Genomic DNA, 23,817 nt, shown 5'->3' on the forward strand with positions numbered 1-23,817 from the left:
TATATATATGTGTATATATATATATTTTTTTTTGCTTCTACTCCTGTTAGTAATTAATATTGGTTAATTTATATATGTCAAGTAGAAAGTAATGTACATAAATTTAGGCTCAAAACTAAAACCATTTTGTAATTTACTCCACAAATATTTATTGTGATTCTTCAGGCCTGAGGCTTGGTATCAAAAGACTACTTCTAAATTTAAGGCATTCTGTAAGAGGTAATACCCACAATGAGAGAGAGAGAGAGAGAGAGAGAGAGAGAGAGAGAGAGAGACAGAGAGAGACAGAGAGAGACAGAGAGAGACAGAGAGAGAGAAGAAAAGACCCTGTTGCAGCAAGCTCTGGAGAATTCACTTACCTCTTCCTTTGTGACTATAACTGTATCCAAGATTTTGACCTTCTTCAGTGTCTAGGTTCCTGCATGGGATTTGAAACTAGCCTTGTTTGGTTTGTCTTTCCTTTCATTTCCTTCTGGATTATTTGGTGCATATTTCTGTTTAGACCATTTGACTTCCTGACTCTCTATTTCAACACACCAGCTTTAACTCTCAATCCTCCTCTTCATCTTTTATGGAAAGGAGATTCGTGAGAGATTGTAACCAAGTCCCTAATTTCCATGAGCTGTAGACTGGGTGCTTTCAAGAATGCAACAGAATCAGTTAATATTTTAAGTGAGGGAGACACAGTATAGTGTGGATGTCATTGGCTCTTTCTGAAGTCACATCAATTAGGATATTATTAAAAGATTTAAGGGTTCCTTTCATAAAGTCCTGTTTCACATATCTTAAAATCAGTGATGATAGCATATGGATTTAACCATGGTCCCTTGCTGGGCATAAACGAAATTAAATGGGGCAAGAGGATGAACTGGTTTCCACTCCTGGCTCACTGAAACCTTGTTTTTATTCTTTCTTGGCCATATCCTTCAGTATTTGATAATGACTTGCTCATTGACTGGAAGGCATAGTAATCAATTAAGGTGATGGGGGTTGTATTTGTGTTCTATGGCAGCAACCTCAGGATGATCCTTCTACACCATGAAACAGTTAATTCACTTGTCCAAATGATCCCACTTAAAACAGATAAACCAGCTCATTGTGCTTCCTGGTCTTTTCTTTAACAGTTCAATAATATACCAGCCATTTTAAAACACCGCAGGCCAGAATCATAGATGTATTTGAATATATTATATGTAAAATAGTGTTGCTATCTTTAACTTGTAGAAGTTATACATGTATGCATTTTTTGAAACAATAGAAGTTTGTGAACCTTGTAATAAATATAAAATAATCACCATCACCTGTGAATCCTCTGGACCCAAATCACTCAACCTCCAGGACCTGGGTTCTTTATTACCCTCTTCTACACATTGTAAATCTATCATTGACCATATATACCATATATATATATATATATATTTCTCATTTACGGGGCTTCTTATAAATTAGTTCTTCCATGGTATTCTTTAGTAGAAACATTGACTAGACCATATATCATATATATATATATATATATTTCTCATTTACGGGGCTTCTTATAAATTAGTTCTTCCATGGTATTCTTTAGTAGAAACATTGACTTTGTGATTCCTCCATAGGCTGAACACTTAAAACATTGAGCAAACTGAAAAGTCAGAGCAGAAGCCCCTTGTACTCTTGATCATTAATCATGGCTGGGTGTGTGTGTCAGAGCTCCGTGCAGCTCTGATTTCCCTCATATGCCCTCTGGGCAGAAACCTTGCCTTATTTGTGTCTTCTGGAGCACCCAGTACACTGCCGGAGTTCCATAAATAATTAATTTCCTCAATAATAATGGGAAGCCAAGGCTCCCAGGAAGCTTTCTTACCCTGTACTGTGAAACTAGTGTTATGGTATTTTGACTATCAAAACAATGATTAAGCAGCTTTGGCACACTTTATGTTTGGGCTAAATGCAATTTTGCTAATGCACTATCTCATTTCTCCCTCCCCCAACACTCGTATTTTAATGATTTCTAATTAATATTGTAATATTTCTTGAATAATTCATGTTTTTAAACAAGAAAGGCTGGCATAAATTTATGTCAATCTGTTTGTGTATTGCTGTGCTGTGCATAACAAACAAACACAGTCTGCTTCTTTGGAAAGTGGGGAAGGGACATGAGAGAAGATAATTCTGGAAGGTAGTCTGGGATTCTTGTTCTCTCCTGAAGAGAATCCCCACACCCCATTGCCCTGTGCGACAAAGGCAGGCACCTTTGTCTTTGCCATCGTTCCTTTTCATTTCATTTTTTCAGCTGACTGGCACCTGAGACCAACAAGCTGCACCTCTTTACCCTGAACTCTGATCTGCTCTCTTCAGCTGGTCCATGAACTTTACATCTCCTGGCTCCAGCTCCATCGTAAAATCGTCTTTTAGCCTCTCTAAACACTGCTCAGTGATAGTTGCAGGCTGTACTCTGGCCACCTATTTAGGACTAAATGGATAACAATTGGGGGTGTGTTTATTCATTTAGTCAACAAATATGTAATGGATATCTGCTGTTGCCTGCAAGCATGCAAAGCCTGAGGGCACAAGGCTGGATCCATGATCATGGGATCTTGGCTGAGTATCACAAGTAGCGCAATCACTCTTTTTAAAGTGACTCCTGAAGAATCCTCTCGGTATTCTGTAGCAGGCCAGTGAGGAAATTCCTTTAAGGAAGAAAGATTTTTGAGTCTCCTGGATATCTGCTGATTTTCCTTTCAAACAGTTTGGTCCACAGTCATGGTATAGTACAAAGCCATGCACTGATTAAATTTCCTTCCTTCCTTCCTTCCTTCCTTCCTTCCTTCCTTCCTTCCTTCCTTCCTTCCTTCCATTCTTTCTTTCTTTCTTTCTTTCTTTCTTTCTTTCTTTCTTTCTTTCTCTTTCTTTCTTTCAAAAATCAAACTTAGGGACTAGATGAAAGCTTTCAGAATAAAAACAGTTCAATCTGAACTTTTCCCTCACTTCCCGTGGTAATGGTCTTCTTTGTTAAAGTCTAAATGTGCGTTTTATTAAATTAAGCATAAAATCATCCCAGAGACCTGGAAACAGGGACTCTTTCTTGGGCAGCATTTTTTTCCTCTCAAGTATAAGAAGCCTGTTTCTTTAGACAGACTGCTTCCATGTAGTATGTGTTGCCAAGTGATTTCAGTTCCACTCCCCCTCCTCCCTGGGGCTGGAGAAAAGACTTTAATATCTATCATTTCTGTCTGGACTAAGACACTACTAATTCTGTGCTGACCCTGCTGCTGGGGCCATTAATGTGTGTCACTGTTAATTAGTAGCCATTGGAATACCCAAGCTAGAGACATGGTTCACTGAGATGGATGTGGTTGTTTTGATTGCATTGCTATTGCTGGGCTAACTATCATTTGTACTAATGATTTCCAAGTAGGTAGCAAAAGGGTAGGAGGGAAATGACTTAATTTGATTTTTTTTCCCTCTACTATCTCTAAGAGCAATTTCAGTTGTGAAACCACTCTGTAGAGGCAATAGCTCCTGAATTTGTTGCAGTCTTTGGAAAGACAGATTGTTATTAACTGACCATAAAGAGATAGGGAGTATTGGTGATTATGTGTATGGAATAATTGCCTCCAAATGGAGATAACATACCTGCCCTCTGACGTCCTGCAAATGGCCACTGTGGACATAATCATCCTATAGACAGCTTGCATCTCCTATGGCTGTTCTGGTCCTAATGACACTGAAAAATAAAAAGTGGAGTTGAAAATAGATAAAGTAGTGGGAGTATGCAGCTGGTAGCAAGAGGGGAAATTTGGCTTGTCTCTGCCCAAAGGGGATAGGAAGGCACTTAGCTGTACATGATGAAATTTTCATGAGGAAGGTGAAACTCTGAATAACTCTGAAAGTTTTCGGAATGTACACTTTCCTTCTCCTGTGCTCTATGTCTCTATGATGCTGTATCTCAAAACACCACTGTCACCGTTCCCAACCCTGAGGGCCAGGATTAAGAATGGACATCTGCCTAGCTCTAGATTTCAACCAGAAACACATGTCTCTAAGCACAGTGAGACTCGACACCACAGGCAGTTTTAATACATGTCCCTGTCAGCCTGTTCCTTGACCTCAGCCATTTTGTTCGGGGACTCTTACAAACGATTCCTTGTTCTCAGACTCTATCCTGCTGTCTCCTCTCTCACTTCCAGCATTTTGCTGTGTGTAAAGGATACTCTCAGGATCTGCACAACTATTTACAACTCTCCATTCAGAAACATTTTCCATCTGTTTAGAGCAACCACTGCATCCAGGGCTTGGGAATGCGCTTTAGTTCCTCAGGACTCTCATCTTTTGCCAATTTGTCCTCTCCTGGTTTTCACCCTTGGCCCTTCACTGACCTGTAATTCTCAAATCCCTTCCATTATTAAAAAGAAAGTCGTGATTTTGCTTGAACTAAAACCCTCCTTTATTTTATGGAAAAGTTTCTTCAAGTACAGTTGTACTGCAGTGCCACACCAATCTACAATTAATATTTCTATTTCTCACTTTGTGTTTGTTCCTCAAACAGAGATGAGCCTTATAACCTCTGTTGTGCCACTAAGCTGTTTCACAAAGACCTCAAGCAAGCCCCCTCCTTGTGGCTAACGTGACTTGTGATGTTCAGTTCTTATCTTACATGGCTTTGTCTCTAGAAGTTGACCCGGTGGGTGATTGTCTTTCTCCTGAGTCTCAGTCCTTCTTTGTTTGCCACACACTTCCCTCACCCTCTCTGATTGTTCTCTTACACCTGGGGTAGCCTCTTCACAGTCTTCTTGAATGCTTTGGAATCTTTATTTTATACTTAAAACTTAGATTTTGGAAACTTTGAGGGCTCTCTGCATCCCTGTTTTTACCACATTGAAGCTAACATTACTCTTTGCCCTTCACCCAGTGTTTTAGATCACGATCTTTCAGTGTTTTATCCAAAAGCATAAAGGTTTTTCAACAGAGCCTCAATCCTTCTCCAATTAAGTATATTTCAACCCAAAACAATCATCCTTTTCTCTGAACCTAAAATCTGATCTCTCTTCATGTCCCAGCCCAGGGACTGACAACCATCTGTCCCACAACCCAAACTACAACAAACTACACACCCATCCTTCTCTTATCTCCTACCCTCATTCATCAAATCCAGTGTATAACTAAGTCCTCTTTACTGTGTATTTCATTGTCACACCAAGTGTCACAGCTCTGATTTGCCTCTTCCTCCTTATTTTGAATTTTTTTTTTCTAATTTGAATGTCCTTTTCCTACTCAGAATTCTTTCCTGTTTCTCACAAGATCAATGCCTTTTGGCCCTTTGCTTCAGCTTCATCTCCTATCCTTCCTCTTCCCCTTCTATAACCCACCAAGGCACTAGCAACTGCTCAACTGGTCATGTCCTTTTCGTTTCACAGGTTCACACAGTCTGGGTCTTTTCCCTGAAATATCCCATTCCCAGGTAGCTCCTTTGCTTCCACATTTTGGCTAAAATCTACCCTATTTATCAAGCATTCCATGATCCCACAGGGAAGACTGAAAAGCCCTTTCTGCATCTGTTTGCCTTCAATTCCAGAGTATTTGTAATTTTTTTCCAGATCTTTCTACCAACTGGACTCTAAGCATCTTGAAGGAATAAATAGTTTTTTATGCATATGTTTAACAACTGCTCACTGCCTTTTATCAAAGTTATATAACTATTCTACCCTCTCATTTAAGGTTATTCTGTTTTCTTCTGCATTGGATTCACATTTTATAAAAATAAAAATAAACCCACCTACAATTCCCAGATAAAGAATGCTGGGCTGCTCATATGTCCTTGTAACTTAAAAGGTGCATTACTTGGGATAAAACATTTGATCTTTCTGGTCCTTAGATAAGGGCTACCATGAGATCAAGGGGTTTAAATTGTTTTCTGAGGAGACCAGAGTTTCTTAAAGGCAAGAAGGAAGATGAGGATGAGGGACTCTGTGCCCTCCTTACTCTTGTTTCAAAGAGCAGCTCTACTTTCATCAATTGTATATATTGTGAGCCTGTGTAGAATTTTCTTCAAACCAAAGTTTCCACTGCTAAAATATAATTTGGAAACCACTTCACAGGGTTATCTCTAATTTTCTTCTAGCTGAAAAAATGTCTGTGCTTCTGTGAGCTGCATAGCAATGTTGGCCTGACAAAGCTCCCTCCCAGCAGCACAGTGGAATGGCATTGCATAATCTTTGTATAAACATTCAGTTTTACACTTCCTACATAGAAGAGAAAGGGAAATAGGGATGTAGGGTGAGCCAAGAGGAGGAAAGGGGGAGTTAGAAGGTCAGTGGAATAAAGACAGAGAATGCAAAGGTGAATTGACTACAGATGGAGGATTATATTATTCTTTACTCTGTTGCTAAACACTGAAGAAAATGAACATCTCAACCTGCAGGGCAACAGTGAAACTGTTATGATTGGGTCTAGATGTGCCCTCATAGCCTCATGTGGCTGAATCTGGAGGGTGTGATGCTGGGATTAAGGGTTTGTGGTAACTAAATCAGTCTACTGACTGGTTTGGCACCACCACACTCCAGGTAGTCTGGATAAGATAAAAGGGGCAGAAAGATGCTGTTAAGGCCCTTTGTTGCTTTGTTACCTTTAGTCTGCCGTGAACTGTTGTCCCTCTGCCCTGCCACCCTGCTTTGGAGCTAGTGATTATGGACTCAAGGCTCTAAAAACTGTGAGCTAAGTAAACCCCCTTTAACTTTGGGCATTGGGCATTTTCTTTCAGCAATGAGAAAAGTAACTAAGAGCTACCTTCCCAGTACTTTTCCAAGTATGGGAAGCATTTCACAGGGCTGAATGCAAGACTGTGTTCAAAGGCACATATTTTTAATTCAAAAGACCTTATTTGCAAACCAGTAACTTCCTGTTTTGTCAAAGTAATACTTGGGAATTCGGTTGCAATGTCAGAGGACAGTGTTGGGTTTCTAAAGACACTGCTAAGGTACTGCTAATCTCTAGAATGATAGTGTATGTATCTATCACATTTAATGTGAAATTTAAGAGACGCTCATTTTCCCCATTGAACTAAATACAACCTACAATTTAATTTTATGATATGTCTGGAGGTTTGGAGTCCTGTGATTTTTTGGTGTGCGTTTTCATGAATCATCATTAAATTTTTCTATGCAGAAGTTCCTTTACATGTGAACTATACAGTGCTCCGTTGTTGTTCTAACTGTGACCTGCATAAATAATTTTGCTCGCGGTGGAATTTGCAGAGGAAGTGTGTAGATACCAGGGCCCAGCAAAGGATTCAGACAACACTCACAGTGTCAGCTCTGATTTACATCATCACATTTAAATGCAAGAAGGAATGTTGATTCTAAAGAAAATCAAATACATTAAAACAAAGCTTTTGCATTTTTAGAGACATAGACAAAACAAGCCTGAAATCTACACCACATTTAAATGTCCTTGATAGAAAAGATAGAAATTCTGCATAATCATGGAATTGAGGGATAGAAATAAATTCGGATGATGAAGGGCAGAAAAGGAAATGCTACATAATGATTTTATAATGCAGAAATCTTTTTATTCAAAAAAGTGCATTTTAAAATCTCATTGAAAATACAGTGTAAAGTCAAATTGCCCTCAAACTGTTCACTTTGAAAATAATATGGAAGATGGCTGAAATTTCAGGATGGGAAAAATACCTTTTTTTCTTTTAGTAATTTAATTTTATAGCCAAACTCAATTGGAGACCTGTCTGAAATTTCTACCATCCTTTAAAAGACCTGTATGTTGTTGTGAGTTCCATTTAAGTATTAACACTGCTCTTGCAAAGTGCTGAACTGCTAAATAACAGCAGATTTGAAATTTATTATTTTTCTCTGTTAAAAAATGTTGCAGATGGAGGAAGAGATTGGATATAAACTTTCATTAGCGTAGTTAATGTTTATCATTCTAAACCCTTCAGAATGTTAACATGTTACAAGCCCTAAATTAAATCAAGTGAGGGCCTGTCAGAACCAGCAAACCAATGTATTTTTTTGCAATACATAAATCCAATTTTACTTTAAAACATTATATAGTACATTATAAAACCACTCCTTTGTTTCCTTAATTGACAATAGCTACTTTTCAGAGCCTTGTTCTGCCCTGACAAAGCTAATATGACATAAAAGATCTAAGACTTGCCATGTAAAGGTACATGATCCCAACAATGAATGTAACTGTACTGTATCCCTAAATGTACCAATAAACTCAATAAAAAAAAAAAAAGATCTAAAAGGTAGGGCTGTGCTGGTAAAATTCATGTATGTGAGCTAAGATCCACATTTTAGTTGGTGCTTATAAGTCTGCTAACCTGATTTCTTCTACGAATGTTTAGTCGGTTTCTCATGAACAAACACACCCCGTTTTGAGGTGTGTGGAATTACATGGGAGTCAGGACACTTTATTATTTCTCTTTCCTTCCTCTGAGACATGGCCCTTATCCCATTTCCTTTGGAATATTGTTCCTCCTATTTTCTGCCAACTTTCTTTGTTTTCTTCAATATCCCAATAATGATCTGGGTATAGGAAACCTTTCTAATTTGTCTTCTAATTTATGTCTCTTCCCCTTAGTCCTTTATACCTCCCTGCATACTCACTAGAGGGGCTTGTTTTTAAAACAATCTCTTCAGTTTGTTTTGTCTCTAAAGAATATATCAAGGGGAAAAAATGACAACCAAGACCACTTGTCATGTAAAGGTACAAGATTCCAAGAATGAATGTAACTGTACTGTATACATAAAATGTACCGATAAACTCAATAAAAGAAAAAAAAAGAATGTACATGTATCATTTCATGCCGTGTTTGATGTGCTTATTGGTATCTTTGTGCTGGAAATTCTACCCTATGACAGACTTTCCTGGCTAAGTCCCTTCTCTTTCCTTTAGCAATATTGAATGGATGATGCATACACCATTAAATTTGGGTTCCAAATGTCCTAGTTCAACTTTGTCATCACTCAAACAGCAAATCTTCAATCTTCAGAGATTATCTTTAATCTTTAACAGATGTCTTTTCTGCTTTTCCAAGTACTGTATATAGTATTTTCTTTCAAAGTGTCTGTCACTGGTGTCATTTTATATTTACTTGAATGATTATTTGCATATTGTCTGTCTCTTGCAACATGTGAAAGCAAAGACCATGGTTATTTCATAGACCATTTTAAACCATTTTGTCACAATCTCTGGTATGTAGTAAGTATAAAATAAAATAAAATAAAATAAAATATATAAATGATTTTTTACCTCTGATATGTTCCTATAATTTATCGGACAGCATAAAATATAAAGGCTAGTTGAAAAAATGTTTTTGAAACAATGTCAGTTGTTATTGAGTCTTAGATATTTCCAGAATTGAAGATGGCCACAGAGATTATATGTGCCTATTTCAAATGTTCAGATAGGGCACAATGTGCGAACAAAGGAAAAAAAAAAACTGTTTTTAGTATCCCTATGATAGAATGCCACATTATTATTCTATATTAATTTACAAATTTCTCAAAATATGTCATTAAATCAGAAGAAGACACAAAATGAAAATAATATATGATTTTAATTTTGTAGCCAATGGATATAAGAAAGAAAAAAATTAACATTTTACAAGTGCTTATCTTCTCTATGATGGAACTGTGAATTGCTCCATTGTGTTTCTTTTTAAATTTTACAAGTTTTCAATAATATACATATATTCATTTACAATAAAAGTATGACACATTTCAATGTGAAAAGAAGTATAGAACAGAGGTAAATACATCTGTGTGCCAATCACATAGTATGTTGCTCATATAAATAGAAAACACACACACACACACTCACACACACACACACACACACACACACACACACACACACACACATATATTTTTTTGGTACCAGGGACCAAACTTGGGCCCTTGTGCTTGCAAGGCAGGTGGCAGAACCACTGAGCCAAATCCCTGGGCCTAGAAAACATATTTTAACAGAAGATTAAAGACTGAAGGGTAAATAAAAATGTTTCTCAGGCTTATGAGACACTGAGACAGAATCTCTAAAGTTTGAGTCTAGCCCAGGCAACTCAACAACTTAGTGAGGGCCTGTCACAAAATAAAATTAAAAAAATGGGCTGGGGATGTAGCTTAGCACAAACTCTCTGAGTTCAGTCCCACAAAACCACACAAATATGACACACACACACACAGACACATGCAATTTTTAACAAATATTTTGGAAGTTTGTTTTTAAAAAATTATAGAAGTATGACTAACATACCACTAATGATATATGTCTAACATATGCATTTTGATGAGTTTAAAAATATACATCCAGGGCTGAGGATTTAGCTCAGTGGTTGGGTGGGCTGCCTTGCAAGCGCAAGGACCTGAGTTCAATCCCTGGCACCCCCCCCAAAAAAAAAGAATTTGAAAAAAAAAATATGACCATGAAACTGGAAGCCTAAATAATGCCATAAACCCATGACTTATGCAAGTTTTACTCTTTTCTTCATGATTATAACATTTAATATAAGATTTATCCCATGAATAAATGTCTAAGTATGCGATATAGTGTTGTTAACTATATACACTAGGTGTGCAATAGAGAGCTCTAGGACTCATTCATCTTGCAAAACTGAAACTAATATTTTACCAATACTCCAATTGCTCCTCCTTCCATCCATTGGTAGCCAGCATTGCATTCTGTGCTTTTTATGAGCTTGACCAATTTGGATTCTAGATATAGGCGATACAATATGGTATTTGCTCATCTGTGTCTGGCTTGTTTCAGTTAACATAATGATATTCAAATTCATCAGTGTTTTAGCAAATGGCAAGATTTTCTCCTTTTTAAAGACTGAATATTTTTGCATTATATTTATGTATCTTATTTTCTTTATTCTCTTCCAAGAGACCTTTAGGTGTTTGCTGTCATACAGAATGCTGAAAAGAATGTGAGTGGAAATACCTCTATGAGATCCTGATTGCAGTTTTTAGGGTAAGTTTCCAGAAGTGGTATTTCCAGTAAGGTAGGTCTACTTTTAATCTTTTGGAGAGACTCCATACTGTTGCCGTAGTGGCTATGGCAATTTAAATTTCTGTCAAGAGTGTGCAAAGATTCATTTTTCTGTACATCCTCATGGAAAATATCACTGGCTACTCTCCTGTCTTTTTTATAATAGCCATTCTAATAAGGATGAGGTGATATTTCCTTGTGATTTTGCATTGTCCTGATGATTAGTGTATTGAATTTATTTTCATATCAGTGTTATTTGTATATATATTTTGAAAAAATGTCTATTTAGGTCTTTTTGTCAGTTTTTAAATCTGGTCTTTTGTTTTATTCTATGAAGTTGCTTGAGCTCCTCTATTTTGGATTATTAAATCTTTACCTGTTTAATCATTTGTAGTATTTTTCCCATTGTACATACATCTTTTTACTCTGGCAATTGTCTTATTTGTGGTACAAAACCTTTTAGTTTTTAGTTGTGCCTCTTATCTATTTTTGCCTATGTTGCCTGTGCTTTTGGTGTCATACCAAAGAATCATTGCCAAGGCCAATATTAAGAACATTTTTCCTACAATTTAGTTTTTCTTTCTCAATATTTTCTGGCTATTTAGTTGTCTTCTGCAATGCTACAAGGTCTGGTGAAGAAATACAGTGAATTTTTAATTTTTTTAAAATTCTTACAGTGACAGGCACATTGCCATTAATCCATCTTAAAATATTCACTCTTGCTTTGAATAAACTTAGCTCATCATGCGTGCCACTTTCTGAAGCAGTTCTGAAAGTCCTCTTTTGTGAGTGTTGTTAGTTGTTCTTTTGCAGCTGCCTTGATGTCCTAAATTGATTGAAAAGGTTTACTTTTATGGTGCATAATTTTAGATTAGGGAAAAACCAGAAGTCACATGGTACCTGATCCAATGAATAAGGTAGATGAAGACACGTGTAATGCTTTTATGAGCTTCATTCTCTGTTGGATGTCAGGAAAAAGCATTTGTTGTGTTTTTAGATTGCACCTCATAAAGACATTCATGAAAGAAATTTCTAGAACAGCTTCAGAAATTGGCAAGAACAGTGGAATAAGTATGTTTGGAAGCAGGGAGAATATTCTGAGAGAGATTAATATATCACTTATTCTAATACAATTTAAAAAATTAACTATAATTTAATTACACTGAATATATGAATTTTAGGATTTTTCTTTTTTTAATTTTAATTTTATTGGCACATTTTTGGCATACAATATAATGACATTCATCATTGGAGATTTGTAGCTTTACATAATATATCTTGATTTTTATTTTTCCCCATATCCTGCCCTCCCTTCAACCCCTCCACCTTTCCCTATTTACAAAGTCTTTGTTTCCATTTTTCCATTTTCTCATGTTAATTCCATTCTATCCCTGATATATTAACATCTTGCTAATCCTTTCATTTACTTTTGTGTGTGTGTGTGTGTGTGTGTGTGTGTATGTGTGTGTGTGTACACATCTATTTATTTGCATTGCTGGGACTTGAACCCAGGACCATATGTATGCTAGGTAAGTGCTCTACCACCAAGCTATATTCCAAGCTCTACATTAAGTGTTTTCAAACCTATAGCAATTTTCTTGAAGACTCTGGAAAATAACATTGGCCTATTCTTAAATTTTTGACATTTTTAAAAATTGAGTTTTCTTTCTTTAAAAAAATCATTTTTATCATTTTAGAACAGTTTTATATTAGCATCAACACTGAGTAAAAACTGTGTATATTCTCCATATGTCCCTTGTCCTACATATTCATAACCTCGCCCACTCAAAATCTCACCAGAGTGGTAGATTTGTTATGAACCATGAACCTACATTGACACATTATCAGCCCATAGTTAAGTGAAGGAATTTTCTTTTATTCTTTATCAAAGTTAATTCTTGAAAAGGGAAGGATTTCAGTAAGTGATTCAAGTTGAAATTTGGAGGATTAAAATAAAACAGAAGCCAGTGTATCTAAGTTAGGGCTCCCAAGTTAAATTTAGGAGCTTGCCTTAGTGAGATAGGTCAAATACAAGGAGGAAGATGGAGAGAGAGATAGAAATTGTAAAATTGAAGGGTGGAATATGGCATGACACAAGTAACTTGCTCAAGAAAGATGGTGAATCTCAGAAAACATATAGAATACTAGGTTTAACTATGAACATTAAGCTATAAGGGGGATGGTGACAAATTACAGTGTGATATTGGAAAATAAACATCTGGTAAAGTATGCATGATGAAGTTTGGAAAATAAAAATTAAGGATTAGCATTGAAGAATAGATGTAATTGTCTTCAATTACTTAAAAAGTTATGACATGAAAGAAGAATTAGCCTTTTCTGTGGTCTCCAGAGCAGAATAAAGAATGATCCATGAAGGCTATACTAGGTAGCTGAAGCTGTCTGAAATGAATGAGAGAAGCCTTGTTAGTTGTTCTTCTGGTGTTAATCCAGAATGTGGGTGAAAAATCTCTCATTGCATTAGGAGTAATATTGGCCTAGGTGAAAGGCTGCATTATAAGACCTCATGGCATTTGAGCAGAGTCCTGTCTTTGACATTAGAAACCTCAGTGAACCTGTTGATGCTCACCCTACCCATCTTTAAAATGGAAAAAGTACCATCTATGTTTCAAGTCTCTGTAAAGATACAACTCGATTATTCATAGAAATTTGAAAGCCCATTATGATTAAAACCAACTAGACTAAATATTAACTATTAAATGAGACAAGTCTGTAATCTTTTGATTTCAAATTTTGACTATTGCACATACAAACCAAGGATATCTTTTGCTTCTTGCATGTGTCTTTGGTTTAATCCTTTCCATTCATTACATAATCCATTCTACACACTCAGACATTTAGGCAGAGAGAATTTCTAAATATTGCAACATGTAGTCCATATACACAAAATATCAACCAGTATGCTAAAGAGTGGTGTTTTCCAAATTCTATTTCATAGTCTACTTTCTGGGTATAGCAGGTACTTATAGTTCGACCGCAAGTATTTAAGTGTAGTATGTTTAACGGAAAGTGGATCATAATATTGCATGCTATTTTCTGGCCTATTTATGAACCTTGCCTGAATATCCATGTTTCAAAGTGTCCTTTTAAAATACCTTCAAGGACTAGTGTTTAATTTGTCAGTCAAAGGGTAAGGAAATAGCTTAGATCACTCAGTTCTACTTGGAGGACAAGTTGTCTCTGAAATCCACTTGACCCGCATTAGATAGACTATGCCTTGAATAAGAAACAAACTTTCATTGTATGAAACTCCAGAGATTTCAGTTTTATTTATTATTTATTTAAATGTAACTTAATCTACCTCATTTTGGCTAATACACAAATTAGTACCAAATAAGAATGGAAGCTAAAATAAAACCTAAAAACACTGGGTCCTTTTTAGTTTTGGAAGGCAAATGGCCTTCCACATTGGAATGAGAGTTTATCATTCCTATCTAGGTGCAATCCTTGGCTATTCATTTATTTAAAAAATTTTTGACCTGTTTGACTGTCATTGGAGGCAAAGAACGACTAAAACTAATAATAAATGGTATTTTTTGGCTTTTTACCCTGCTACTGGGGATCAAACTCTGGTCCTTATGCTTGCAAGGCAGGCAGCTGAACCACTGGAGCTAAATCCCTGGCCCTTGTTGGCTCTTTCCATGTGCCCATCATTGAACTGGAGTCTATGTTTTTCACTCATTAATTTCCATTAGAACTCTGTGATAGGGACAGTTTCATGTCTCATTCACAGATAAAGAAATAGAGGATGAGAGAACAGGGCCACACCAAAGTAAACTCCAGAAAAAGTTTTCTGCCGGACACACAACAACTCAGATTCTAGTGAAGATGCTGAGTTGTGAGTTTGGGGGAGATTTTTCTGAAAGTCTTTTTAGGCCTTTTAGTCTTCTTTCCTATCCACTACTCCTGGCTTCAAGCTGTGTAGACTGTCTCAGATCTCCTTAAGACCAGCACATTTACTTCATCTTGAGAGCTCCTTCTCTCCTAAAAGGATCTATCAACTGGACCAATGCTTCTCAAATTTAACATGTACAGAGTAGAAATCATGTGGGCAGAAGGAGAAATCTTGTTGGAGTTAGACATTGAGTTAATTGGTCTAAGAAGGGGCTTGAGATGATGTCAGCTAGAGGTCTGGGGAACAGAGATGAAGAAATAAGGGGCCGGAACATATTAGAACTACTGGATATCAAAATTTAGGAAAATAAACTATTAAAGGGAATCTTCTATCCTTAATGAACTTACTTTCTTTCTCTGCTCAGATTGAGCTGTATCTATAGAAGGTGAAATGAACAGGACACAGCACAACTAATCTGCTCAATTCTACTGTTGCAAAGATTGATGGAGACCATTGTGTGATCAATTTGGTCATGACACTGGGTATCAGTCATGAGCTTGACTGAAATGAATGAAATCACTTTACTCCAATCTGGTTTGCTTACACTGTGTAAACTTAGCCGGTCCTGAGGTTTTGGGGTCAGGGAAATCAGTGCTACACCTAAGTCTACTAGCCTTCCCGGGGTAATTTATTAAAGAAAAATCAGCTTATTCATGCATATTGGTTATTATAGGAGGCAATCAATCAGTTTCCCTACCTTACTAAAATTCTCTTCTCACGGAATGTGCTTACTTATGCTAGTCAGAAAATGTCACAATTTAATATTTATATGAATGAAACTTTGTTAGGTGAGATCTACTCTTAAAGCAATTCATAACATCAGCTGAGGAAAAAAATGCTCACAGAAGAGTTAAAAATGTTTGACGCAATTATACAATATTTAGAATGAATTTATAATCTCCAAATGTGGCAACATTGAAGAAAAAGCCGTGTATTATTTTTTAAATATTTAAAAATAATTCCATTACATAAATCTCAACTTATACTTTTAAACATGTTGATGCAATATGGATAGAGGGATGTAGCTAATCACATCATACCTGAGAAAAAATTTTTGTGGCATTGGAGTTTTTGAGGTTTCTTTGGATGGAAACTAAATTCCTGTGACCTTGAACCTCATTTTCAGTTACTCATAACGTCAAATTACTTTACTGTTGATTCCATTTCTTGTTATTCTTGCAGTGGCCTCCTTATTTTAATTCAGATCTGGTTCAAAACATTGGCTGCTACTTTGACCTACACTGACATTTCAAAGGGTGAAGAATAATTAGTGAAATAAAAACCTCATAATTACTTTCTAACACACACCCACACAAAGCCTTTTGTTGAGCTGGCAGAATGTATTGGGATTTTTTTGTTGTGTTGTGTTTTGTTCTAAATGATTGAGTATGGAACTAAAGTGAAGTGACAGACTTTTCTTGAATGCACAAAATGATCTGAAAGCTAAGATACTCACTGGTTCACCTAATAGTATTGAAATCTTATTTAAGAATCAGCTTCGTTTAATATCTGATTTTAAACTTTAAATTCTAACAAAAGGAAATCTTTCTCTGATAATTACTTTAAAATAGTGCATGGTACAAATCAATAGCAATAATCAGTTAATTTTTCTCTGGCTTTTGGCTGGTTTGGAAATATCTAACCCATGAATTGTTTTGATTCAGGCAGTAAAGTGCCTTTGACTACTAATTCAGCTGACCCAGGGAACTGTTTTCTACTGTGCAGATGCAGTAAAATGTTTTCTTACATTTGTGCTTTTCTTTTACTCTGACTTGTTCATTGGGCCTAGGTTTGTGTCTGGGTGTCTACTTATATTTATTGTAACCAAAGGATTGCTTGCTTGTACTTAGCTTCTTCAGTCAAAATGAGAGAAAGTCAGAGAAATCCTGCTTACTGTGGGTGAGCCCATTGTGAAAAGCTGACCATTAAATCTTTGTGGCCCACACACTGTATTTAAAAATTTTTTTTTTCAAGTACTGGATGTTGTTTTACAAAAAAACCTTTTAGATACTGCTTATTTACTGTCTGCTCTAATGAGATCCTTTTCAGTATAGGTTTTCTTTTGTCTCTTTTGTTTTGATAAATTTTTATTGTCATTTGTAGTGTTTGTAGGGAGACTTTATAATAAGACCTAGTGTAATTTATGTTGGACAAACATTCCCTATTGTAATCAAAACATGATTTTAAGTAAATACTTCTCAAATGTTTATATCTCAGGTCCCCTTTACTCTCTTGTAATGACTGAAAACTCTAAGTTTTTTGTATGTGTGTTATATTTACTGATTTTAGAAATTAAAATTGACAAATTTAAGGATATGTATAAGGATTTATTAAAATTAGTAATAAACATCGTATGTGAAAATAATATTTTTTAAAAAATAAATATAATTCAAAAAATGAATGAGGAGAGAATCATTGACTTATAATTTGCAAATTTCTTTCATACCTTACTTTTGTGGAAGACAGCTAAAAATATTACAGGTCAGACAGTCTGTTGGAAATTCTGCTACATAGTATAATGAGACTGAAAAAGATCATGTCTTAATATTATCATAAATAAAAGTTTTGACCGTGTGTACTCTCTAAAAGCATCTTGGCAATAGCCAGAGAGTCCTGGACTACACCTTGAGAATTCCTGGTGTGATAATGGAATTTAAAGTGTGACTAAAATCTCTTTATTAAAACTTGAGGAGGATTTAAAGTGATGCTTTAAATAGAAAAAAAAAATTTCCTTCAAGAATTTTAAGAATCTTCACCAATCTTATTACAAATAATAGGGATTCTATGGGCATTAAGTGTGTTGGCCCACAGCAGCTTTCCAACAATCTGAAGATAGAGAGCAGTTATTTGTAGGTCTGGATTTTGTCCAGTGGCATGAAGCCCTATAAAGCTTCATAGGATGCCAATAGCTTTTTATGGGGATTATGCTATTACTGTCACCTTGAATTAAAAGCAACAAGGAATACAAAATGAAAAATAGCCTTTGGACCTCTGAAATTCTACAGGCAGGAAGCAGGGGGAAAAGCTATTCGGCCACAAACACTGATAATGTATCATGGGAAAGGAAGGAGAAATCAGAAGGTGGAATAGAGTCCTGAGGGTAGAGACAAGCACTGTGAGGAATCACTTCCAGAAAAGAGGGCCCACCTGGACATGAAACTCCCAGCACAGGCTTGGCTGGATTTCAGAATCTCTGTCAAGCAGTGATTCCTATATACTTTCTTCTTTTTTTTTTTTTTAAGGTAATTGTTTATCTTTCACCACTATATGGTGTGTGTGTGTGTGTGTGTGTGTGTGTGTGTGTGTGTGTGTATACAGATATTTTCTCTCTTCAGTACAAAGGCATTGCAATCAAGAGGAACTGTAGTTATGCAGCAGAGGAAACAGTCAAAGAATCTTACCATACCTGGACCTTATACAGTGGACCCTTGAGCTATAACCGGCCTGACATACAAACGACTTGGGTTATAACCAGAATTTTAGTTATACATTTTGACTCAAATTTTGAGTTATAACCCAAATGCTGGCTGCTTGTGCTTCCAGATGGTCTCACATAGAACTGATTTAACCCTTGAAGAGTTCTGGAAGGAACATTACAACATCCTTTCCTATAGGGCATTAATTGGGAAATCCTAGGCCAATGTCTCTCTAAGGACATTGAGATCTGCCTGCATATAGCAGAGAAACTTTGAAGGATGTATAGAGGAAACTGAGCCTTCAACTGACCAACTTGAGTTACAAGCAGCCCTCAGGAACAAATAAGTTTCGTAAGTCAAGGATCCACTGTAAAAAGATAATCTAGATAGCTTTGCTATAGTGAAATCAGGCTTTTGTGGGCTTAGAAGAGGTGAATATATTTTGCTTGTGGTAGTAATGATTCACTGGAAAGCATGAAGCAGGCTATGATGGTCAGCCTCCGAGTTTGCTCCCAATAAATAAGCTTTTCTCCTTGTATCGGTGTCATTTTGTAGTGTCCTTTTACATTTAATTAGGACCATTTCTACTTGATCAATTAAATATGGTGGAAGTGACTGGTGATAAAAGCCATTGAATCTTCTTCCCCTGTGGTATCTTAGATTTTCTATCTAGGGTAAGCTGACTACCCTGAAGACAAATCCAGGTGGAGAGCAATTGAAGTTTTTGGCAATACTAAGCAGCAACTGTCCAGTATCATAAGTGAAATATATTTGGGAAGTAGGTAATTTAGCAGAAGCCGTAAGTTCATTGTAGCTCAAGTCAACAACTCTCTAACCCTGTGAGATACCCTGAACCATAATTACTTAGCTGAGCTATTCACAAATTGCTGAGTAAAATAATTATGTTTCTTTTAAGATATTAAGTTTGGTATGATTTTTAAAGTGTAGAAATATTTAACCTATATATAACAATAGGTAACTTATATGTGAGTCGTATGGGAAGACCTGTGTAACAATATAAGGCAGGAATTCTGAGGGCACAAAATTCTGAGGACCCATAATTCTGAACTGTAATGATTATAATTCAGACAGAGTGGCACAGAACTTTGAAGGAAGCACCTTTCATTTATCTCTTCAAAAGAATTGAGGGTCTGATATATGCTTTACAGATATATCGGTATATGATCTTGTCTAACCTTTTCAACTTTTTCAAATGTGACAAAATTTGTTAATTTTTAAAATAAAAATCAATTACACAACTTCAAAGAATCCTTCATAATTTACAAGTACTAAATCTTGTAAGTCTAATTCAACATATCAAAAGATATGTAAACTGGCATTTTTTTCCCTTGGTTGACTTGATATCCTTTTTTTCTTTACTAATTTGAGTTAAATAGCATATTTTATGTCATTTCTTCATTTGTCATCAGTTGAAATAATAGACCGTGGTCTTCAATAGAAGTGTAAGATATTTTTCCCCAGGAAAGAATTAAAAGTATTCTGTATCACTGAATTTATTTTTAACTTGAAAAAGCATGACATTTCAGTTTTCACATCAGCAATCACCTTGAATTTTGATTGTCATTGTTTGAAAATATATTTCAAATAAATTAATTATTAAGTATAAGTGATAAAATGGAAGAAGAAATTTTGGTTGAAAAGATGTGTGATTAATAGCAGCATTATCATATTAATATTTACAATCTGAACCTCCAGATTTATTTCTAATTATTCATATAGTTTTTGATGCGTTATGTTTTTACTCAATTATTGGTAAATTCAGAAAGTAATGTAGGCATTTAAAATTATCTGCCTTTATAGAGCAAGAAAAGATAATGAAGAGGAACTACTGTCCTTTCATATTAGAATCTCTTTAATTCAGCAATAAATATTCACTAAAGTGCATGCTATCTTGAAATAAGGTCACTTTGGCCATCTATTCCATTAAAAATATGTTTATTTTACTTATAGGTGTCATCTATTAGGACAGGCAATTGACGTTTCAGCTAGTGGCCTTTGTCAAGTAAATAAAACTTACTTTTAATGAAATGGAAGTTTCTAAATGACCTAATCTCAAGAAGCATGCACTTTCGTGAATATTTATTATAAACTAGCCATCTGAAAATGCAATTTGTGCTGCAGAAGGTGGTCTGGTTATTTATGAATAGCATTATATCAGGTGTGCTCATCTGACTAGAAAAGAATCTTTGAGGTACTCAGTATCATGCTGATAGTCTACTGTCTGTTTAGTTTTCACTCTTATTTAGCTATTTCCCCTGTCCCAGTTCTCTTTCTACACTTGTATCTTCTCCCTGTTTCCATTTACTCCACTTTGTGACACATTTTTCCCCCTATCTCTGCACATAGTATTTTTTTTTTTAAATTACAATCACTGTTTTTCTTCTGCTGGGAACAATTCAAGAGGTTACAGTCTACGTGCGTTTCCCTTACCCCTCAGAGTCCTTTATTTTATCCCTCTCCCCCCTACTGCTCCTTTCCATTTATTTTTCCCTGTCACCGAGCGAGCATCTTGCCCAGTTGTTTTAGAGAGGACAGAGGGACCGCACCTTTCCCAGAGTGGGCAAGCTTTCAGCACAAAGAACTAGAGGGACAACATCTGAGCAAAACAGTTTAAAAAATTAAATAAGTAAATAAATTAACAGTCTATGAACCTTAACTCGCTGAGGAATATATACATCTCAGTATTTCATGGTCATTTTACTTTGATGACAATGTGACAACACAATGGGTACAGACTTTTTTCCCTGCTGCTTAAAATTGAACTAAAGTATGGACTTTTTTGACTTCCTGCTTAATAGCCATTCAGCTAGTTTTCTTCTATTTGAATTGGCTAATGAGTCAGCGTCCAATGGTTACTTCTAGTTGTGTAAAAATTCTAAAATGGTCTTTCTCTAGTCTCATTCAGATACAAAGGCTGTAGAAATGACAAACCAGAAAACAAAAACAAAAACAAAAAAACACCAACATCTTCATGCTATAGTTAGAACCTGTGTTTTTATTAACACAATGCACATCTACTTCTCCATTACTGGGTTTCCAGGAGTCTGTGACTATTATACTTGCACAGAGACCCAAGCTAATGTGCGAGCCCCCACAACGTGGGTTTATTTCTGTAGTGAAGTGATTCACAAGCTCCTATGTTTTCTCAACCAGAGTTGATACTATTACTTCTCCTCATATTTCATTCGCCAAGGAATCATGTTGCCCTCATCTAACTTGAAATGGATTGGAAAGCTCAGTCCTACTGTGATCTTGTACAGAGCAAAGGCTGAAATCACTTATGTAAGGCCACATACACTACATGAATTTCTGTTGTCCTGATGGAGTCACCAGGATTTAGGATTATGGGTTCAAATGTAGCGGAACTATCAGAAGACCAGTTTCATTTTTTCTTGCCTGAACTTTGGGTTATATGTACTGCATCATATGCAGTAGTGGCTGGAGGAAAAACCCTTACAGGTTATTCAAAGTGAGAGAAGGTAAGCCTATGAAGCCACCAAGAGCCACCTTTCCTTACACAAATAATATGCTTTGTTAATTAATTTGTTTGTTTATTTTGGTACCAGGGATTGAACTCGGGATCTTGCTGTTGTGAAGCAAGTGGTAGAACCACTGAGCTAAATCCCTGGCCCCAGAGAATATGCTTTTAAAAGATGAACCTCTACATTTGGAATCAAGTTAACCCAATTCCTTTTGTTTAAATGATAGGTCCTTGGGATATTTTTCTGTTTTTGGCAATTCCAACAGAAGAGCAAATTCCTATGATCTCAGAGCAATACATAGATCAGAGAGAAACCAAATCTCTTAGCAGCTGTATAACAAGCCAATAAAATGATACTTCACATTTGTTGTAAAACTGACTTCTAATACTTTTAAATTGTTACAAGATGGACTTCTGTTATTTTCTTGAATTGAATAGCACTGATAATCGTTGAGCATGTTTAGTTTTGTATATTCATATGATAGCAGTCCAATCATGAAATACTAAATTTTATTTAATTTAGAAAATTAAGTCATTTGAAAAACATTATTATTCTTGAAGCCTAATTCCTAATATCTTTAGTTTTTTGTCTTTTATTATTTTGGCTGGAACTTCCAGATATCATAGTAAGTAAATATAAACAATTAAACATATTCATGTTCTCCTTAATTGTAATGGAACTATTGCTAGCATTTCCTCCAAAACAATTATTGTAACTTTTCCTTTTACTTAGTTTTGAATTCTTTAAAATACAAGTAATGTATATTACATTATGCCAGATACTTTATCTAGTGTTTGATTTGTGTTTATTGACATTTTGTTTTTACTTTCCATTTATTCCTTATCAAATCATATTCTATTCAATGAAGACCAGATTATTGAATATTTAGAATTGTTATTTCATTTGCTAATTTTATTTAAGACACTGATTTATGTGTTCTTAAATACAGTTTTGGTAAATTGCATTATTGGAGAACCATACTTAAAAATTTTGTACAAAACAATACATTGTGCAAGCCCAGTGTAATAATGTAATTTATGTCATATACAAAGTATAAATTAGAGCAGAGACAAACAAAATTGAAAATAGTTATCTACAATGAAGTAGACTCTAGGTCCTGTCAAAGTTTTTCTTAACTGAATATAACATAACCACACCAATACGAGCAAACACATTTTGACTTTTGACCAAACTAAAGTCATCTTTGGTGCTCAAGAGTATGAAAATGCCTTCTAAAGTATGTACCTCTGATAGGAAATATTTTCTCAATTATGTTTGGAATTGATTAGTAAAGAAAGTATACCAAAGTTCTAATTTTATTCTGATATGCAGTATACTTCATGAAAAATCTGGCCTTGGCAATAACCATGATCAGGGTTTAATCAGTTACCAGGTACTTTGGGAACTCTATGTGGTGGCTGTAAGCTAGGTGCTCAGTAAGAAACTAAGAGATAAGTGAAAGGAACAGGTGTCAGTGTTTTGACAAGAGATTTAGAAGAAAGAGTGGTTCCAAAGGAGACCAATGGAAACCATTGGAAAGACTACTCATATAGAAATAGACTTTGAGCTGATTCCCTACTGCAGATGAAGAACAGATAATTGAAACATAGAGTCTGCTGAATTGAAGGGACAGTGGCTTCTTAGCTATATTGAACATAAGAATCTGCTGAAGAGCTTAGAAAGATAACAAAACAGTTCATTTAAAATCTCTTTTGGTAAAAGTAGTTTTTTTTCTATTAAGTTTATTGGTACATTTTAAGTACAGTTACATTCATCATTGGGATTGTGTACATTTACATGATATATCTTGATTCTTATTTTTTCCCCAATCTCCTGCCCTGCCTTCATCCCCTCCACACTTCCCTATTTACAAAAACTTTGTTTCCATTTTTTTCAATTTCTTATATTTTTTTCTTGTTCCTTCTTTCCTTTCCCCTACCCTTCCATTTATAGTGGCATGGTTTGTAATAGCTAAAACTTGGAAACAGCT

At 35.6% G+C, this 23,817-nt stretch overlaps 1 long non-coding RNA gene across 1 annotated transcript in view; it reads left to right on the plus strand.

Annotated features, from left to right (window-relative positions):
* Positions 1 to 23,817, plus strand: part of LOC104864172 — a 200,867-nt gene that overhangs the window by 1,851 nt on the left and 175,199 nt on the right. Inside the window, exon 2 of the long non-coding RNA XR_004517718.1 lies at positions 10,891 to 10,977. This is a non-coding gene — a long non-coding RNA (uncharacterized LOC104864172). The remainder of the gene's footprint in view (positions 1 to 10,890; positions 10,978 to 23,817) is intronic.

This window comes from Fukomys damarensis, unplaced genomic scaffold, assembly GCF_012274545.1.
Source record: "Fukomys damarensis isolate Sample0158 unplaced genomic scaffold, DMR_v1.0_HiC HiC_scaffold_17, whole genome shotgun sequence".
Taxonomy (NCBI): domain Eukaryota; kingdom Metazoa; phylum Chordata; class Mammalia; order Rodentia; family Bathyergidae; genus Fukomys; species Fukomys damarensis.